Source organism: Corvus kubaryi, unplaced genomic scaffold, assembly GCF_017639235.1.
Source record: "Corvus kubaryi isolate FWS band 111438036 unplaced genomic scaffold, C.kubaryi_AGA036_p1.0 37385, whole genome shotgun sequence".
NCBI lineage: Eukaryota > Metazoa > Chordata > Aves > Passeriformes > Corvidae > Corvus > Corvus kubaryi.
The window spans coordinates 26,863,910-26,882,886 of NW_024581127.1; the positions used below are offsets into that span (position 1 = coordinate 26,863,910).

At 40.9% G+C, this 18,977-nt stretch overlaps 1 long non-coding RNA gene across 2 annotated transcripts in view; it reads right to left on the minus strand.

The window, feature by feature from the left end:
- Nucleotides 1-18,977, minus strand: part of LOC121668562 — a 52,620-nt gene that overhangs the window by 14,783 nt on the left and 18,860 nt on the right. The window contains exons 2-3 of one of the 2 annotated variants that reach the window (XR_006017451.1): nt 17,592-17,793; nt 16,478-16,606 (exon numbers count right to left, since the gene is read on the minus strand). This is a non-coding gene — a long non-coding RNA (uncharacterized LOC121668562). Of the gene's footprint in view, nt 1-16,477; nt 16,610-17,591; nt 17,794-18,977 lie in introns of both variants that reach the window. The other variant, XR_006017452.1, reaches the window with a different exon arrangement.

Consider the following 18,977-nt stretch of genomic DNA (forward strand, 5'->3'; position numbering starts at 1 on the left):
TGGATAAATTTTAAATACTTGGACCTCTCAGTCTCCTTAGTGATTTGCAAATGAAACCACTCTGATTATGGCTCTGAAAATACATCAAATTTGAATTTTACATTTTGAAAAATGGCACATTAAAATTATTCTAAAAAATTTCATTCTCTCAAGCATTATTTAAGAGAAATAAGTTGAATATTAGGGGGCATAATATAGGATGGCACAGCCTGAAGGATTACTGTGTTTCTATCTAGGGGAAATACATGTATACTAATATCTAGATCAAGATATTAATGAAACATGCTAAGTACTCAGTGAGTTGTTATTGTCATGATCTTCTTGAAAAATCTGTTGGGGACCTTCCTTGCCACTTCAAAAAGAAGCGAGGTGCAGGTGATAACTATTAACCTGATCACTCTCACAGTGAGAATATTGGTTAACCTCAGTCATTTGCTTCCAAGATGATAATTACATTGTCTCTTTTCATCTTAAAGTCACCTTGAACTCCCACTTTTTCAGGATGAGGCCTGCAAGTATCTCTTGAGGAACAAACCAAATGAGAATCAAGTTTAGTTAAGAAGCCTTGGGCTCCAGGTTGCAAAATTTCCTCTCCAAAATCCAGAATTGTTTAGAACTCAATGAACAATGTCATTAACATCATGTCTTAAGGAAATAATTATGTACATGCATTGCAGTTCCTTACCAGTAGCGTACCTGTGCAGCAGGCTTCAGGCTTTACAGTCAGCAGGTATAATTAAAGGCAGCACTGCATCACTAAGAGGCAGGATAGATTACCAAGGACCTGAGTTTTAGCCCAGACTGTCCCACTGATCTGCTGTCCTGACTGAGTCACCTCATCCCTCTTATCTTCCCCTTTTTGTGTCTTCAGACTGTGAATGCTAAGGCAGAAAAGGACTAGGGAACCTGCTGGGAGAATCTACCTACATTTTGGGTTGCTGATTGACTTGTACTTTTTTTGGGAATGGGCCAGAAGCAGTCTGTAGCATGAAACAATTTTTCTGGTAGCAGCAGTCTTCTCTCTGGCTGTTCCAGGATGCTGTAGCTTCTACCTGATGTGCCAGGGACACCTCTGAGCATGGGAGGGCTACAGGGCTATGGGGCATGGCTACAAAAGCCACTAAACTCATGTATAACTTGTGTAAGGCTAATATATGTATACATATGTATATGTACATAGATATATACTTTTAAAAAAATATATATATAAAAATAAATATATCTATCTGAAGTACAATATATGGTTCTATTCAGCTATTTGTTAACAAAAATGTGTAAACATAATTAAGTAACTTATAACCTCTTAAGTTTAGCATTCTGACATTGAAACAACTCAGGAACTATTTTGGAGGTACTGAAGTAAAATTAAAAAGTAGAAATTACTCTTTTCACTTGTGTAGCATTTTGCTTTCATCAAAATCAATGGATTCCCATGACTTTTTATTTTTTGAAGAGTTGAGAACATTTTGTTCAATTCTGGCCTTGAAACCTTTTATACTCTGGCAATTTTTTCCTAGAAGCATGAGATCCCTTTTGCCTGGCTTCTCTGTGCAGATAAGCCCCTAGACAAATATTAGCTAATTATTTTTGCCTAACTCTTGTTCCATCACAAGCGTTGGAAGGGCAAAGGACACTTTTTCCTCCAGCACAATGGATCTGGCAGGACATCATTATCCCGGATAGAAATATCAAGTGAACTTGTAGCATTACAAAGCAAATTCACTGTCAACACGTTCTGTTAAGCTGACAAGAGAAATTCTGTGCAGCTACACTGCTCTGACGGTATTAGTCTGTTTAATCTTTTTTGATGGTTGCCTGCAAACATCAGCAGAAAAGGAGAGAGGTCAGCTTGGATCTACAGGAGGAAAGAGAGCTCAAATGCAATCTGTGGCTGTTGAAATGGGTTGTTCTTTGGTTACTTGAAACAAACATTTAAATCTCTGGATAACAAGATTTACCCTATTTGATAAACACAGGCAGCAGCTTCACCACAGGTGTATTTTTCTCTCCTCTTATTTAACACTCAGTAAAAATGTTGTACACACACACGTGTATGGGCACATGCTCAATTTTGTGCATTTTGAAAGCATGTTTGGCTCACAGGCCACACAAGCTTCTGAGGGAGTTGATTCTTCTTAACTCTCTCTTTTTTTCCTCTTTCCTTCCCTTTTTGATCATGGTTACAGGAGCAGATAGTGACAAATGATACATAAAAGGACAAAGTTGGAGAATTTTTTTTTATTGTCCAGAGCAAGTTAACTTTCTTTCTAACCTCAGCTAACTTAATCTGAATTAAAAATGCTCCTCTTAAAAAGGTTTCCACATAAAAATTAGGCAGGATGCTTTTAAAATAGGGCAAGTTGGTCCAAGTGATGATCTATGGGATACCTTGTCTCCTGCCCATGACCTGGGGTAGTGCCCTGGTGCTCCCCAGCACAGACTGGCTCAGTGCATCACTTCTGTCTGCTTCCACAACCAACACGATGTGTCTGCAAAGTGCAAACACTGGGCAGCCCTGAGATGAACAGATGCAGTTTTGCAAGTTGTCAAAATGATGTGAAGGACCCTTGCAAGGAAGAAAGACACAACACTGCCTTTTGTGAGAACATGATCGAGCCTCAAAAAGATCCAGTGCACGAACCATAAACTACTGTTAAATATTATGGAAGAACTGGCATCTCCTTTACTGGAAAAGTTTAGAGTTAGGTCTGGTAATGGAACTATACTCTGATCATTACAGAGGCTTATAATGCTCTAACACTGTTCCTAACCCTGGTAAAGACCAATTGCTATGCTTTTCACACAGTCTTATTTCATTAATAAGTACAGATGCTGCAAACTTGGCTCAGGTAACGGCAGGCAGATTAACGAAAGTACTGCCACACCTCCTGCAGCTTTAAGACCAATGGGAATTGCATTTTGGAGCTGATCTGAACAGAATGTTTAGCCTTCTGTATCGCAAAGAGCATTAGAGAAAGCCAGATTTAACAGGCTAAATGGAGAGGGCAAAAAAAGCATTTTGCTATGTGCAATGGCTTTCCTCATTACAGCATAAAAAATAAATTTTGGAAGACAATTTACTGCCTAAATTAAAAGTCTTTATGCCTCCCTGGTAAGTAAATCTTAAAGGATGCAATACATTCTCCTCATCCAGTGTAGACTGAGAAAATGAGGCAAAGTTGTCACTTACTCAGTGGAGAATTTTTTATCCATTTTTTTATCATCTTGATGTATGGAGTCTTACTTGAAAGACAAAACAGTAGCATGAATAGTCACAAAGAATTTTGACACCCTTTAGAATTGAATTCCTTGAGAAAACAATGCTGGAATTTATGAATTAAGAATTGTGGGGACTGTATGGCTGTAAAACCTAAAGCACTGGGGAGTCTGTTTAGCCACGTGTGTTAACATCCTTCTTGGAAAAACAAGAGAGAAAGAATTTCAGGGCACAGAGTAGCTATGTAACTCCTGTAACACAGGAGTAGCTATGAAATCAAGACCAATATCTACTTAAATCTAATAATCCTGTATGACACACTGAGAGAGAGTCAGTTTGATTTTGTTGAGTTTGAAAGAAATGTACAGTCCTTACAATGTACGGTGTTAGTAGATCCTAATGGCAGAAGAAGACAGAGACCCTCCCTGTGTGTGGTTCGTGGCTTGCCCAGCTGGGAATCTAAGAGTGAGCACTGCTAAACCTCTCACCAGCCAGGACAGAGAGGAATTGCAACCAAAACAAGCTCCAAAGTTTGCCTGGTGGGTTTAGGCTGCAGAACCCCAAGTGGGAGCACACCTGGCAAGGACTTGTGAGGAATGTCAACTTCATTGCCCTCTGTGGGTGCAATTATGCAGGCACTGCAGTGTGGATTTGAGTCTAATCTCAAATTTTAACTCTTCTCCTGATCTGTTTGGGTATGTAAGCACACACTCCATGTGGATACAAGCCAAGGTCTAGAGTGCAGTAGAGCAAAAGCCAAGAGGAGAAACTTGGCAGGACTAAACATAGAGGGCAACAGTGCACCAGGAGACCTTGTCCTTGGCTCTCCTCAAGAGCCATAGTGAAGGCTCTGAGCCTAGGCTGGAGGGTCAGAATCGGTAGGTGGGAAGACTGGCCAGCAGTGAATTTCACCTATCTAGTGGACACACTGTTTTCTCTTATACTGCAAAAATGTGTGGTCTTGTTGATACAAGCCCTAAGTGCAACATTTAGTGTGGGTTTACCCAGGGCAGATCATGCCTGGCTGACCTGATTGCCTCCAGGGATGAAATGTCTTCTTGCTTTGAAGATGAGAGAGTATTGGATAAAGTATACTTGATTTCACTAAGACTTCTGACTCATCTCCACAGCCCTCTCATCTGGAACCTGAGGATTTATACTCCACCAGAGAGCTGCCTGGACTGTTGATCTCAAAGGCTACCAATCAAGACATTGATTGGTAGCCATCAACCAGCTGTTGGCCAGTAACAAACAGTATCAGTGACCTGAATAATAAAATAGAATAAATCCTCAGCAATTTTGAAGATGCTAGGAAATTAGGAGAGGTTGACACTCTGAAAGGCAGAGCCTCACTCAAGCTAGTCCTTGATAAACCTGAAGACAAGGATAACAAAAAATGGTGTGAATATCAATGAGGTGTGATGTTCTGCACTTGGCTGGGCCAACCCCAGGCATCCAAACACTGGCTGCTGGGGAGAAGCGTGGTGAAAAGGGCAAGTAGACACCAGCTGAATAGAAACGGATAGGAAGCTCTCCCTGTATATAAGACAAACCAGATCCTGAGCACCAATAGGAGGAGTGTGTCCAGCAGATCAAATTGCAATCCCCCTCTGCACATCTGGAATTCTATGTCCCACTGTGGATGCTCCCACTCCCAAGTTAGGAGAGATATGCAGAAACTGGAGCTGACCCAGCATAGAGCTACCAAAATGTCCAGAAGATAGATGACTTTGCATTCAAGAAGCTGGCAGGGAGACCATGAAGAGAATGATGAGCAATAGTCACAAGATGTGGCTGGGAAGGTTCAGTTTGGACATAAGGAAAAGCTTTACTTGGAGGGTGACAGTGGAGGAGGTACCCAGAGATGCTGCAAAATCACCATCCATGGGGATTTTCACAACTTGCCTAGACAAAGCCACAGCTGACAGCAGGTGTTGGCAGTAGTCCTGTATGAGGGAGGCTGGTCCCAATTAGTTCCAATCAGTGTCTCTGTAATTCTGTAAAACCTATCATAATTTCTCATTCATTTCATTCAGCAATAATTACTAATAAAGAAAACCCACTGATTGGTGAGTTTACTTTGCTATTTATAGAAAATATAATTACCATATTTGTTTAGCTTTCTATTGTCTAATGATTGTTTAAGCCATTTATTTTGCTGTTCTGCATACTTCCAGTTCAACTGATATGTGTATATGGCTATATTTAGCAAAGGCTGTGGCTGTATTACAGCCTCATCTACTTGACACGGTTATGTTTCACATGAGGCTCCCATCTTGGTCTTGATGACTCATTGTCATTGAAGATATTTCTGTTCAAATTACTTAAGCCATTTCACATGGTTACATTATGAGCTTTCATGTCTTCTCATAAACCATCATGCACAGCTTTTGTTTTCATATGTATTACAAGTCACACACAGAGTCCCCCTTTGAACAGAAATCTTGTTAGCAGGGAGCAAAACAGGCTACAGAAATATAAAACAGAAGAAATAGAAAGGCAAAGAAACAAACCCACACAATGTCAGTCTGCTGCTATTTCGTGGTGTTTGAGCTCTCTCTCCACAAGGCCTTGTGCCACTGACAATGCTGATGGGAGGTAACTGCTACGCTTCTCCCCTGTGCTCACTTTCCCTCATCATAGGATGAGGTTTCATGTAGAATCTGTTACAAGCATAAAACAGTTGGTGTTCTCTGGGAGGCAAAGAGTGAAAGTCTTTATAAAATGTGAGGCATTGACTTGAGTGCTGAAGCACTTATTAATGACCTGATTCAGATCTGAAGAATCTCTCCAACAAAGGAGGCTCTTCTGCCAGTGAAGCACAATTTGAGACTCATAGCTTGTATACACAGGGAAAATTACCAGCATAATTATGCCAGTATAATTATACTAGTTTAGCTACGCCAGTAAAATCTCCCTCTATGGACACTGCTGTCCCTCTAAAAAAAAGTACTTCTTTTCTATGAAGCTCATCTCAACATAATTTAAATCAGGACATTTATCTTTAGATAGAAGAGAATGGGAAGTTTGCCTGGCAGGATATAGTGGGACAGCTATACCAGTACAGTTACCCGTTTCTATATAGACAGCTTTCAGTTGTTCACAGGAGTGTGAGATTGTGTCTTCCTGATGAAAGCCGTGGGTTTAAGTGTTTTCACATTGCTTCATCTACTGAAGTCAGAATAAATAATTATAAAAGAGAATCAGCTCAGTAACAGGATCTGATAAGCATATATCTCTGCTCAGCAAATTGCTGTGCTTGCTTCATTAGGACTAACCACCCTGCAGACAAAGAAGCCAAGTCACAGCTTCTAAGGATACAGCGCCAGATGGAAGTTCTTATTCAAAAAATATCTCAGGAGATGTCTTGGCATCTGTTACTGAGGAATGTTACGGGTAAAACCTTAAGAACCAGCCCAAAAATGGGGCAAAGAGATGCTGGTGAATCTTTCATGAGGGACTCACAAAGAAATTCTAGAAGTTCATGGGTTTTAGCTGAGCTGTTGCATCTCAAAAATATGCATTATACAGACCCATAGCCTGATGAAAATCCTTTTACCTGGATCTTCATGAGAAAAGCCTTCAAAGTATTGCCATTAAAGCTTTGGCTCAACTCTTCCCCATAGTTAGTCACAGAGATTCACAGCTGTTTAAAATCAATCATGTTAAGAATTTTATTAGGATTTGGAGATCACTCCTGCAATGCATGAAAGAAATAAGCAGGAAGGACACGGTACCATTGGGCTTTCCCTTGCTGCTTTTGCAGAAACCACGCCAATACAAGACTGAAGGTCTCAGAACATCTACCATTCCCTGATTTCATCACTACCGTAAGTGGAACAACTTTGGGCAGGGACTTATGAAAAATGTCAACTCTATTTGCCATTTGTGTGCACCTGTGCAGGCACCATAGTGTAGATTCGAGGCTAATCTCAAGTTCTGTCTTCTCTGGATAGCACACACTCAGGTATGGACTTCAGCCAAGGTCTAGAGTGCAGTGGAGCAGGAGCCAAGAAGAAGAGCCTGGCAGGACTGAGCAGAGCAGGCAGCAGAGCATCAGGAGACACGTTTCCTCAGGTCTTCTCAAGGGCCCCAGTGAGGGCCCTAAGCCTGGGATGCAGCAGGGATAACATCCATCAAAGCAGCAGGGAAAGGAGTAGCCCATGGGATGGAGAATACTTAAAGTTGCTCTTAGATTAATCCTTTGCGTAAGACACAGCCTGTGAGAAATGAAACAATGAAATCCAAGGCACTGAAAGTGCTACCAAAAACTATCTCCAGCTTTTGTGAAGTAGTATGCTTGGTTTACAGATAAGAGGTTTGCTGGACCTTGCTCAAAGGTCTGGCTGACTAAGAAGGAAACTCTCAGATTAACTGGTCTGAATTTAATATCACACTTTCTTCAGCATTAACAATGTCCCCACGGCACTGACCCACAGCACTGACCATCTGTTTCCCAGAAGATGCCCATGGATGTCAACTCTCAGGACATGCTAAATTCCTTACGGGATGAGGCATCCCTACTCCCTTAGGGTAATTCATGATCCAAAACTGTGTTCAGGATTGCTCAGCCACTAGATGTCCCTGAGTCTACAGGGCAAAGAAGAGAGGATGAGCTCCGGGCCACATCCAAAGAAAAAGCTGGAGAAGAAGCAGCATGGAAGCCTCCGTATTTGTGTGCCAGTTCTCTGCCTGGGTGGAGGTAGCAATGCAATGATTTTCGCTTGCTGACAGACTGCGTAGTTGTGAGTATACCTCAAGGAACATGCTCCTTGCATGTCCTGGCTTGAATTACTGATCTCCAACTTGGGAATATTCACAGAAAAATGGGAAGAAAAATCCTTTTCTCTTAAATCTCTGAAGAGGCAAATCTGACTTCAGTTTCTCCAAAAGAAACTTTTCTAAACTAACCAGCCTCACCATCCTAGCAGACTAACCCAGAGTGGAAGGAAATTCTACAGCAAAAGCTCTTATCTACTCTTTCCGTTGGATAGGTCATAAAAGGACAGCAAATGTTCCCTCAAATTTTTTGCCTGTGTTATTTCTGCCTCACTTCTGTACTCACATGCACTCTTCTAACAATATTCTTGTGTTCAGGACATGTATTTAGCTCATCAGCACTTTGGAGCATGTAAGGTCAAGAGCCATAAAAATAGGTTGTGCAAATCTGATGGGGTCTGCAACAAATACCAGGCTCTGACCTGACTGCAGAGGTAGAAATCAATAGATGAGGAATGTGTTTGAGTGGCTGCAGGAATCTTTTATCTTTTGCCTGGCAAACAACCACTTTGGCTTGTGAATACAGGACGTGTACCATCACACAAGTCCTGGGGACATACAAACACACAAACCTAGAGGGAAAAAATAAAAAGTCTTCTTTTTATTCCTGTGAAACACAAACACTGTGTGATGGACCCAACTCCGCAGAGCTAGGCTGGCAAACTGTGCTAGTGCAGAGACTGAACAGCTACAGCACCCAGGCACAACTATGGATGTCAGCTTGGAAATGCCCTTTCGAAGAGCTTAATTTTTAGAAGACAAAAGACAGATGTGTCAAACTGGGCAACTATGGAAGGAAAGCTACATAAATCACACTTTTGACAAGCTTACCCATGAGATCTCTACCTCAATCCCATTTTACTTTCCTAATCCCAGCTCACTTATAAGCAAGTAAGGCAGAAGCCAGTGGGTCTGATCTGAAAACAATGATGCACTGCATCTGCAAACAGGAGTTCTCTGGTGGCATTAGGACCAACACAATATTTCATAGAAAGCTTTACATCTTTGTAAGAAAAGCTGGTATATAAAGAGCTGGTACATTAAAGGATACTTCTAATAGTATATCTTATTACTCATCACTGACTCAGTTTGATAATGTAAAGTCAGTGAGAGAAGTTGCCAGCATTCCTTTGTGTTATAATCATTAAAGAGCAACCGCCAGCGTTCCCACACTTTCAACTTCTGCAAAATTATTGCTCTTTGCCCTTTACCACAGCTGTGTTTGCATAACCAAGTGGTGTACAGCTTGTCAACACCTCTTTATGTTTTACCTTCCTCCCTTCAGGGCTTTGTTTATGTGTCATCAGAGCAAATCCACTTCTGAGGAATAGAACCTCCTTTCCATAGTATACAAAAGGGATCGATAATTGCCATATTAATTCTCAAGCATGAGCTCTGAAGGAATGAAAAAGACCTGTACAATGAAATCCAATTTTAGGAGAAATGGTTTGGCTAATTGCCTCACACCCTGCAGTGCGGGGGTTCCTTTTTGGTTATGTTCAATGTCAAGTGAAACCACCCAGTATGCAGGCAAGCAGAAAGAAGGTACCAGTGCTTAACCTCTGGCCAGGGTCATTGCGAGTCCAACACCAGTTACATCACCTCTGGTAGCACGTGTTGCAGTGCCCATGGGCTCAGGTCACAGCATGTAGGAATGTGCCAGAAGATCTGCTTGTCCGAAGATTTGGGCCGTGTCTGTCTTTGGTAGAATTTGGGTGCTTAGAGCCATGTTCATCACCTCCTTTGCACCCAAGTCCTTGTACTCTTCTTTCCTGTTGACATCTGTCAAAAACTCCCTGCTCTCTGCCTTGCTTACATCCTCTGAATCACTTCACTTCTCCCCAAGTAGGTGCAGAGGTTACAATGAATTTAGGGCATCTATGAAAACAGCCTCTAGGTCCAAAAGGATGGCCTGTTCCAGTATTCAGGACCGTGTGATATTGAAGGTGGTGAAAAATCTATTCAGCCTCTTGTGCTCAGAGTTGTGCTCAACATTTTCTCTTACGAGGAGCAGTCAGGTTTGCTTTACTAAGCATCTAAATTGTTGCAGCTCCGAGGCAGACAATGAGGCTCTGACATGCTACCTCAGAGAGGCTGGGTTTATTAGATGTGCTCAGACTATGCCTAATACTGACAGCATCAAAACAACATTTGCTATTATGACTCCTGCATACATCAGGACGTTAAAGACCAGACTCCAGAGCCTGTCCAGGCATATACCTTTGCCTGCTGTCTCCCAGAACCTAGCCAGATGTCCACTCAGTGTCTTTCAGAAATGAATCACACCTATAAATGTTCAGTAAACTCTCTGTATTGGCAATGAAGAGCAATATGCTCCTCTGTTGAGTACCTAAATTGCCTACTGTCCATTTGGGGAATCCTAGGTGCCCAGCTTAGGTGGCATGAGTCGCCCTGATGGATCAGGTAACTGCTGCCATTATCATACTTAATTTAATGTCCATGCTAAAGTGGTTTGAACATGGATTTTTGTCCCTTATTCAAATTGTAGCAGCTTGTCCAAGCACTGAAGCTTCTGCATTCAGTTCTTGGTAAGTAAATATGTGAAAGCTGGGATGGTTTCCTTGAACCTCAAACTCTGAAATCCCTTTCAGGGAAAACTTCCCTCAACAGCTAAACTACAGCTGCTGTAGTTTACCTGCTTCAACAGCAGGCAGACATTTTCTGGTCTTGATTTCTAAATGCTATTCCACCTCCTCTCTAAATTTCCTTTTTTGATGTTACATAGGATATTTGCATAAAACTGAGGAACTCAGCCAAATACTTCTCCTACCACTTCAAAGCTACTGACCTCCAAGAAGCTGGACTGGTGTAAATGAGGGAAGAATCTGACGCAATAGGGTAGTTCAGTGTAATTATATATCCACTGTCCAATACCACCAGGTAGCTGCAGTTGTGTCTGGCCAAGCCCAAGGTAAGTTTGGAGTCAGCACCACTGTCAGACATCTTCTGGATCACAGCTGATTCATGCCCTTCTAGTTAGAAACACAGCCAGGACTTGCTTTCATCTGTCTACAGCGGACTCCAGTAGGTATTTCCTAAAGATGGAGTTTAGACAATATTTTAATACAAAGGAAGTCACACTATGTTTCTTACACTTTTGCATCCAAGCTGTGGGGAATCCTACTTACTGTTTGATTTATGATATTACCAAAGGTTGTAGTCAAGCTGGGAGGTAAAGTAAATGCAGAAAACACGGGATTTACAGAACAAAACTGCCCAAAAGCGGCGGTTATGTTCTGTAAATTAGGAAAACCCCTCTGTTCAGTAATCAGGAGAATAGGCAAGTGAGTGAAGCATTTGTGTTTCTCCACATTCCTTAAAACTGGTCATCCTGGTTGATGTCTCGACGTTGTCACATGAGCAGCATTTTGAGTTTTTGAAACAGGAGAGGCTAGTTGGACTAACCCTCATTTTAGTAAATGCCCAGATCACTGCACCATAGGTAGCCCTGACATGTGGGCTGAGTCTGAAATGCTGAGTACTTCAGGTATTTTGTGGAAGAAACCAAATTGAATGCAAAATTCCTTTAGCTGGGCAACAATGACAGCATTTCACAGGACTGTACCGTTTGGGTGTACAGCATTCCTTGGGCGCCATTGCTGTGCCCCCAACAATCGGTTGTTAATTCTGATCTGTGAGCATAATCAGATTGATCTTAACTTATCTGACTCATACTATATTAGTGCTCAATTCATCAGTGCATTTCAATATGCATAATAATACTAATAATAGATCCAGACTTAAATTTGAAATAGATCTTAGTTTATGATACAGACTGCATGGCAGAAGACCAAATGTGAAAACAGGGACTGAATAAGCCAGCCTTGACAAAAATTAAAATCCAAATTTTGAAATCACGTATTCAGGAATAGCAGGTTTGGGGATAGGGATATTACTGACTCACATTCTGATACAGAACATACATTCTGATCTGCATTTATTTTAAATTAAATTGAAATAAAATTCTATGCATGAGGAAGTGGACCAAGCCTGTAAGTTTGGTGCTGTGGACTAATCCATAAGGCTTGGTTCTCTGTGATTTTTTTAAGCTACAATAAACATTGTAGACTCCAAAATCTTCTCATGGACTGTGAGCCTGGAAACTCAGAATTGTGGCCAATTTTTCACTGTGCCTGAGATTGCTTGGATTGATCTCTGAAGCTTTGGGTCAGAGACATTTTTGGCCAATAGCTCTTTACCACGGTTGCAGATCTGACCACACCGTATATCGGTGCTTGAATGTGTTCAAATTTCATAAATAAACTGCAGTTAGGACGAACTCATATTCTTTGGCAGTTAATAGATGTTAAATTACTGCAACCTGCTGTTTTGCTGTTAATGGTTGATTCCAATAAATAGATGAACCTATTAATTAACTTCAAATAAATTATTTCACTTTTCCATAGCTTCTTTGTATTTTACCAGGCTCCCTACATCCTGTTATTTCAGGATGTGGCCTTGATGTGCTACAGCATATATAATTCATAGAGGCACCATCAGGTGTACTACAGCAAAATAAGAATCTGGGGAAAGCAGAGCTTCCACTTTGATGACATGTAATTATTTCAGATAGCAAACTGCTGCAGGCAAAGTCTGATATACTTCCATTAACCATGGGCAGGCATACCCCTTCTTGAGGGAAGTCTAGTGGCTGGAGGAGTGGACTAACTTTGGCTTTGAGCTCTCTCCTGACAGTGAACTCATACAACCCTTTTGAATTTACTCTGATAATTGTAAATGAATGGCAGAGAATTACTAAGTCATCTTTCAGGGACCATTAGCAGGCTTGACTCATTGACATCAGTATTGCCTGTAAGGTTTTAGAATATCACAAGCTGTTTAAGGAACATATAACAGCAATAGGGATGTGAGGGAGCAGAAGGAGTAGCACTGCTCCACAAGGATGAGCTGGGAGCTGACATTGGCACAGGTTGTGCTCTCATCCACAGCTCTTGCTGCTCATAGTAACAGACTATCCTGAAGTCTCAAAATTAGATACGTTCTTTGTCAATCTGAATTTCTACCTGTTGGCAGCCGATGGCCATTTTTTCTCATGACAAAAATTGCCTCTTCTTGAAGTTTCTTTTTGAACTTTTTGTTGTTCTCATCCCTGGTTTGTTTTGTGTTTTGCTGTTGCTTTTGTTTTGGGGTAGGGTTTTTGTGCGTTTGTGGTTTTTTAAATTAAGAACAATGGTATCAGTTCCTTCTTATCACTACTCAAAATGCCTTATCTGCTCTGTGGCATTTGCTCATTTTACAGCCACATCACAGCAGTTACACCTAATTAGCCCATGATTGACTAGCGCACACTATTTTGTTCTCTGTCCTTTTCAATAGATGCAAACACAGTGTATAATGGAAATTGTTGTGATTATTCACTAAGCACATGACCTTGAAGCTCATGTAGTTACATACATCCATTTCTATTAGCTCACTCCTCAAAATTCTTCCTTGCCTTCCATATTCTGATCCTCTGCTGTATTGATGATGCCTCTCAGCTTTGTGTCAACAGCTAATTTAATTTACGTGTTCTTCCTGTTTATGTAAAGGTCACTAATGAAAAATTTGGCAATGTGTGTCAAGAGGAATCCCTGATGTTTTGTATTAGTACCCTCTTCTCACAGGGTCAGTTGATAAATTCGTAGAAAAATTGAGGTTAGGAGAGACTTCTAGAGGTCCATTAGTCCCTTGTTCAAAGCAGCACTGATATCAAAGCTAGATCAGGTTGCTCAACCCATTAAATCCCTTTTCGAGATGTCAACAGTTGTTCAATTTCTGTCTAATTTCTTGGGAAATCCTGAATCTTTAAAGTTCCCTTTTTTTTTTTTGGTCATCTTTTCTATATTAAAACCAGTTCTCATTTGGCAGTATATTTAGATGTTTACCAAAATACAACAATCATAGGTCCGTGCTGCTTAATTTCTCTGGAAGTGAAATATTTTTATTGACTTCCCTTTTGCTACTAATTCTGAATATCTAAAATGGGGCTTTGGCCTGTCCAGTGATATGGAGGTTTCTTTCATATCTTCATTTTCTCTAGGCATTATAAAAATTCAAGAAATGGAAAGATGGGTCTTTGAGATCTCAAACTACTCTAATTGCTTCCCTCAATCCAGTCATGTGACACAAAACTGCAATTTCCATTTCTATATTATTAATTATTCTCTCTCCTTCCTACAAATGCTACAGTCATACAACCTGTCCTTAAATGAAATTTCCTGTTGCCACACAGAAGACGAGGTTTCCCATTCTTGAGATTCTTTGTAAGTCAGCTGGAACCTACTAGGAACCTAACACCCATGTACAAGTGTTATCCAAATACATAATTTCTCAAACTTCCCTGAAGTTCAATGTTTTGGCAGAATATCAAGTACCTATTTCAGGATTACAGGATCATTTCGGAGAAAATATCCACACTGGAAAAAAGAACAAAAAAGAGCCTTTCTGACCACTATCCAACAGAGTCAATGGATAATAAAGTTTGTAGTTTGGACTGTGCTTCCTGCTGACCACTGAAGCATTTGCCAGTGCATCAGGCCAGTTCTTCCACTAGTGTAAACCTCCACAGCAGATGAAATTCATGCCTATCAGCAGCCAAGCAAAAGTGCCACTAAATGCAGGCCAAACTGTAATTGCTGTGTACTGCTAGTGAGAATTCAGACAGCTTGAAAGAACAGAAATGAGACCAGAAGACTTTCATCTTTATGTCACTGATGCAACTAAATGTAGAATAGATCAGTGATGATCAAAGTCTTTTGAAGATGCTTCATAAGAAACTGGTGGTGCAAGTTGCACTGTTTTGCTTGAAGATACGAGGGCAAAGTTACAGTGGCAGAACCTGGTCAGATTTAATCCTACTTGGTGACATCAGGAGTAGGGTTTTTTTAAGATAAAGATCATAAACTACGTGCAAAGTAGGAGTAATAATGTGTATTAAATGGAATGAGAACATGACTTTCTCCTCTTAGATGTGTAGCCCAAATTTTTAAGAAATGTAGTTTGAACTTGACATCAAACGTAGATTTTATGGGTCATTCATGAAACTCACGTTTACTAGTATTATCCTTATTGATGTTAGAATTCTGCTTTTGGTGGTCCAATGCCAGCCTTTTGGATGTCCATTTTTCTAAGAGCTGCAGAGTGGATCACAATCCCTTGGAGCCACCGGAGCCACCAGAGCCAGCAGAGGTGGTTAAAGCCCAAATTCCACTGCAATACCAATTTAGAAGGAGCTGAGAACTGAGAGAAACAGGAATTTTGACTCTGCCATAGGGCTGGGGCAGAGCAGAAATATCTCCCAGCACAGAAGTAGGAGGTAAGCTCGTTCCTACTTGCTGAATCATCTGCTTGCTTAATGCCAAAACCAGGCAGGCAGACAAAGCACTACAAAAATGGTAGAAAGTAATATGGAAAAAAACTACTACAAATGTGATGAAAATTACTGGAAACTGGGTGCAATCACAGACATGGAGGCAATGGAGCATTTGATCAGACAGTATTTTTGCCCAAATAGCAATCACCCAGGAAACAGAATTAGCTTACTGTTTTCTACGCAGCTAGAGGTGCCTATGCACCAGCACGCACAAAACGGGATCCATGAATGCCTTTAGCCATCAGGCAGGAGTGAAAGAGCATTCGAACACTGGGTCTTGGGGTAAGAAAACAGGTACAACGTCAAACTATGTCAAACATTTCTTCAATAGATATTTTGTTCTAAATCAAAGCATACTGCCAACTAATAAGGTAAACACAATATAGTTCAGTTAGGAAGTAGGTTAAAGCAGCTGTTCATTTACTTTCTCAGTGTCAGGAACAGGAACTCGGCAAGTTCCTTGAACTCGGCATTCTCTTTTCTTTCAGCTTTATATACATGCCTTCACAATCTCCTGCTACTTTTTTTTTCCCTACATACTGCAGGCAATAACTATGAAACTCTTTAATTTAACAGTATGTTCTTTGTCCTGCAATTGTTCCTGTTTTGCAACCGCATAGATTATATGTACGGGCCTGTAGGAATAGTCAAACAGTTAATAAGGGTAGGGTTTGGCATGCTTCACTATGTACAAATTCTACAATCAAGTCCTGACAGGAAAGCTCTGTATCTTCTGTGGTTCCCAGTCCTGACTAAAATATGCAAAATATCACTACTGGGAATGATACCTATTTCCCAGAAGGCTGCAATACCAGTTTTTTCTTATCAATGCATCATTGAAGCGTATTTTGTTTACAGTTTACACCATTTATTTTCCCAGGCATATTAGGTTTTCAGGAGTAATCCATGGCTCATTGTGCCTGTCAAACGTACAGAGGTGCTATTTCAAATTTCATTACACCCTTAATGCAGTATAAATGAAAGAACTAAAGAGAGACCTGTACCAGATAACTGCATTAACCCCTGAGGTTAAATGTCCATCCACATGATTCCTTGGATCTTAATGGTTTTCTCATAGGTCCCTTTACCTGGGGGTAGTGTACATCCTTCAAGCAGGCAGAAATGCACTGTGCAACAGGTGCCACAGCACAGGGGTACCACAGTCAGGATGAGAAGGTGTGCTCTGCAGAGCAACTGTACAAACTCAATTGCTGATCCTGCTGATGAGACGAGAACAAGAGTGAAATCCAGCATGTTCCTCTAGAGGTATGTCAAGAGCAGCAGGAATACAAGAAGAGGAACACAGTAAACAAAAACCACTTTATTTGTATCTAGTAAAGTAAACAGTCATCAGTGTGAACACATATAGAGCCCAGATCTGGAAGGTAATAAAGTAATATCTTTGCATAATTCCTTTTTAGCCAAGAAAGGTATTTAAAACCCTTAATGTGGGCCTCAGCCTTGAACTTGGAGACTTACTGAAGCAGAATCTGAAGACAAAATTCAAATATGAATTTTCTTCTCTTTAAAAATTGCCTTTTAGAGGTAGAACCTCAAAAGACTTGGAATTCTTACTCTGACCTCAAAAGACTTTAAAAAAATAGTTGCTTACTTAAACCACTGGAATGCACAGGAGCAAGTTTTCTCATGAGGTTCATGGTCAGCATAAAACCAGAAAGGAAGAAAAACCAGTCAAACATTTTAGACTGCTACAAGGCAGAGATTTAAGTTTTAAAGAAATATGAAAAAATGATTGTTTGGCTATGCTGTTGCTCATATTTCAGATGAGAACCCAGTTCCAAATTCAGCAAGACTAGGTCCCATCTCATTGTCTGCCAAGGTCTATCCAACCTGCTAACCAGGGTGAACGTGGCCTTTCAAAGGAGAAAAGTGCTTTCCTATGATTCAGTGGCCTCTAATTCTGGCCGAGCTTGGAGAAACACCCTCACTGATTTTCTCTACTAGCATTTAGTTAGCTTTGGAGCTCATTATGTTTCCTGGCCAGTTTTCCATGTATATAGGGCCATCTGCCCTGAAAATCATAAGCACCAAGGAGCACTCTTCATTCTGCTCTCAGTAAAAGCTCTCTAAAATAAACACTCTAAGGAGAAGCAGTGAGAAAAGAGGAGCAGCCTAGAGAAAACAGAAAAAGAGACTAACATAAAAGTTAAAATAGGTGGGAACAAGAGAGAGACACCTCACCACAGAGTTCATGAACCATCAGAAGTGATTGTGCAATGCTGTTCTGAAGTCCAGCCAAGGAGAAGGATCAAAGTTCTCTTCTTTATAGCAGCAATTGGAGACCCAAGCTCTCCCAGTTTCCTTTTGCTTTAGGGACAAGTCCTGCCCACCATGGAAGTCTTCTCCAGGAGCTAACCAAGTCAGCACACTCTTGGCAGTTTTTCTGTACGAGGGATGAAGAGGACAATTCAGGGTGTTCTGTATGTATATGTTGTATTCAGCAGGTCCTCTGCCTGTGAAATACAAGAGGGTGGACAGGAGTAACCAGCTCACCTCTCTCCCTGTGATTTGAGTGTGTGTGTCTGATACGGGACTTGCACAGATGCCATGTGCTCCTGAATCTTTGCCACCTGTTGGGAGACCAAGTCTCCACCCCTGTGCTAAGCCTTCTCCCCTTTGGGCTTGGCAAAGGACATGTATTTCTCTTGTAACGAGTCTCCAAGAACGCAGAAAAGCAGCATCTATGTGCAGGGCCATATCTCCCAACTTCCCTAGACCTGCTCCCTAATTAAGCCTGCTTCACTCCTATGCCCCAGGTAGTCTAGGGTCATTAAGCCAGAGCTAGCTACTGTTCTTGCCAAAAATGCGTTCCTTTGCTCCAGGGGCCATAGACAGTAGCAGAAAGTTACGCCTCCTGGCTAACAGTGTTTTATTCAGTATGGACTATTGTTCTAGCTAGTGGTGTTTAAAGACTTAGCTTTCCTCTCACCAAAACTTGTTTTCCTCTGGATAGATCTGTTACATAAATGAGCATATTTGGCCATAGCACCACAAGAGACAGATATTTTTACTTTTCATTCACATCATTACTAGAGATGAGCACTTTTCCCATTGTGCACAAGGATTGTAATGATACTCAGAATCAGGCTAACAAAATCATCCATGATTCCTTTAAAAACAATGTCTCTATGGTATATCTATATCTATACCTGTATCTATATGCATTTACTGGCCCCTCAAAGGTCCTAAGAATAGGAAGTAAGCAAGTACTGCCCTTAGTGTTTTCCATCTAGAAGGCGAATCAAAAGGAACTCACCAAATTACAGATATAAACAGTAGACCTTATCTACTTATATTGTTTGGCTACCTTCCAAATTCTTAAACATAACAATCCCAACAGTTAGAAATACTGTTATCTGTAAAGTGCCATGAACATTTATGGTGCTATATAAATGCATATTATTAATTAGTAACTACAATACTTAATGCCAACATTTTAAACATTTACATGAGCGGCCTCATGAATGACTGCACTGATCATTTTCCCCCAGCTCACAGTAAAATCAGCAAAACCAGTGAACCACAGCCAAAGACCTTTCTGGACATGACACAGTCTAGGGGACAGCT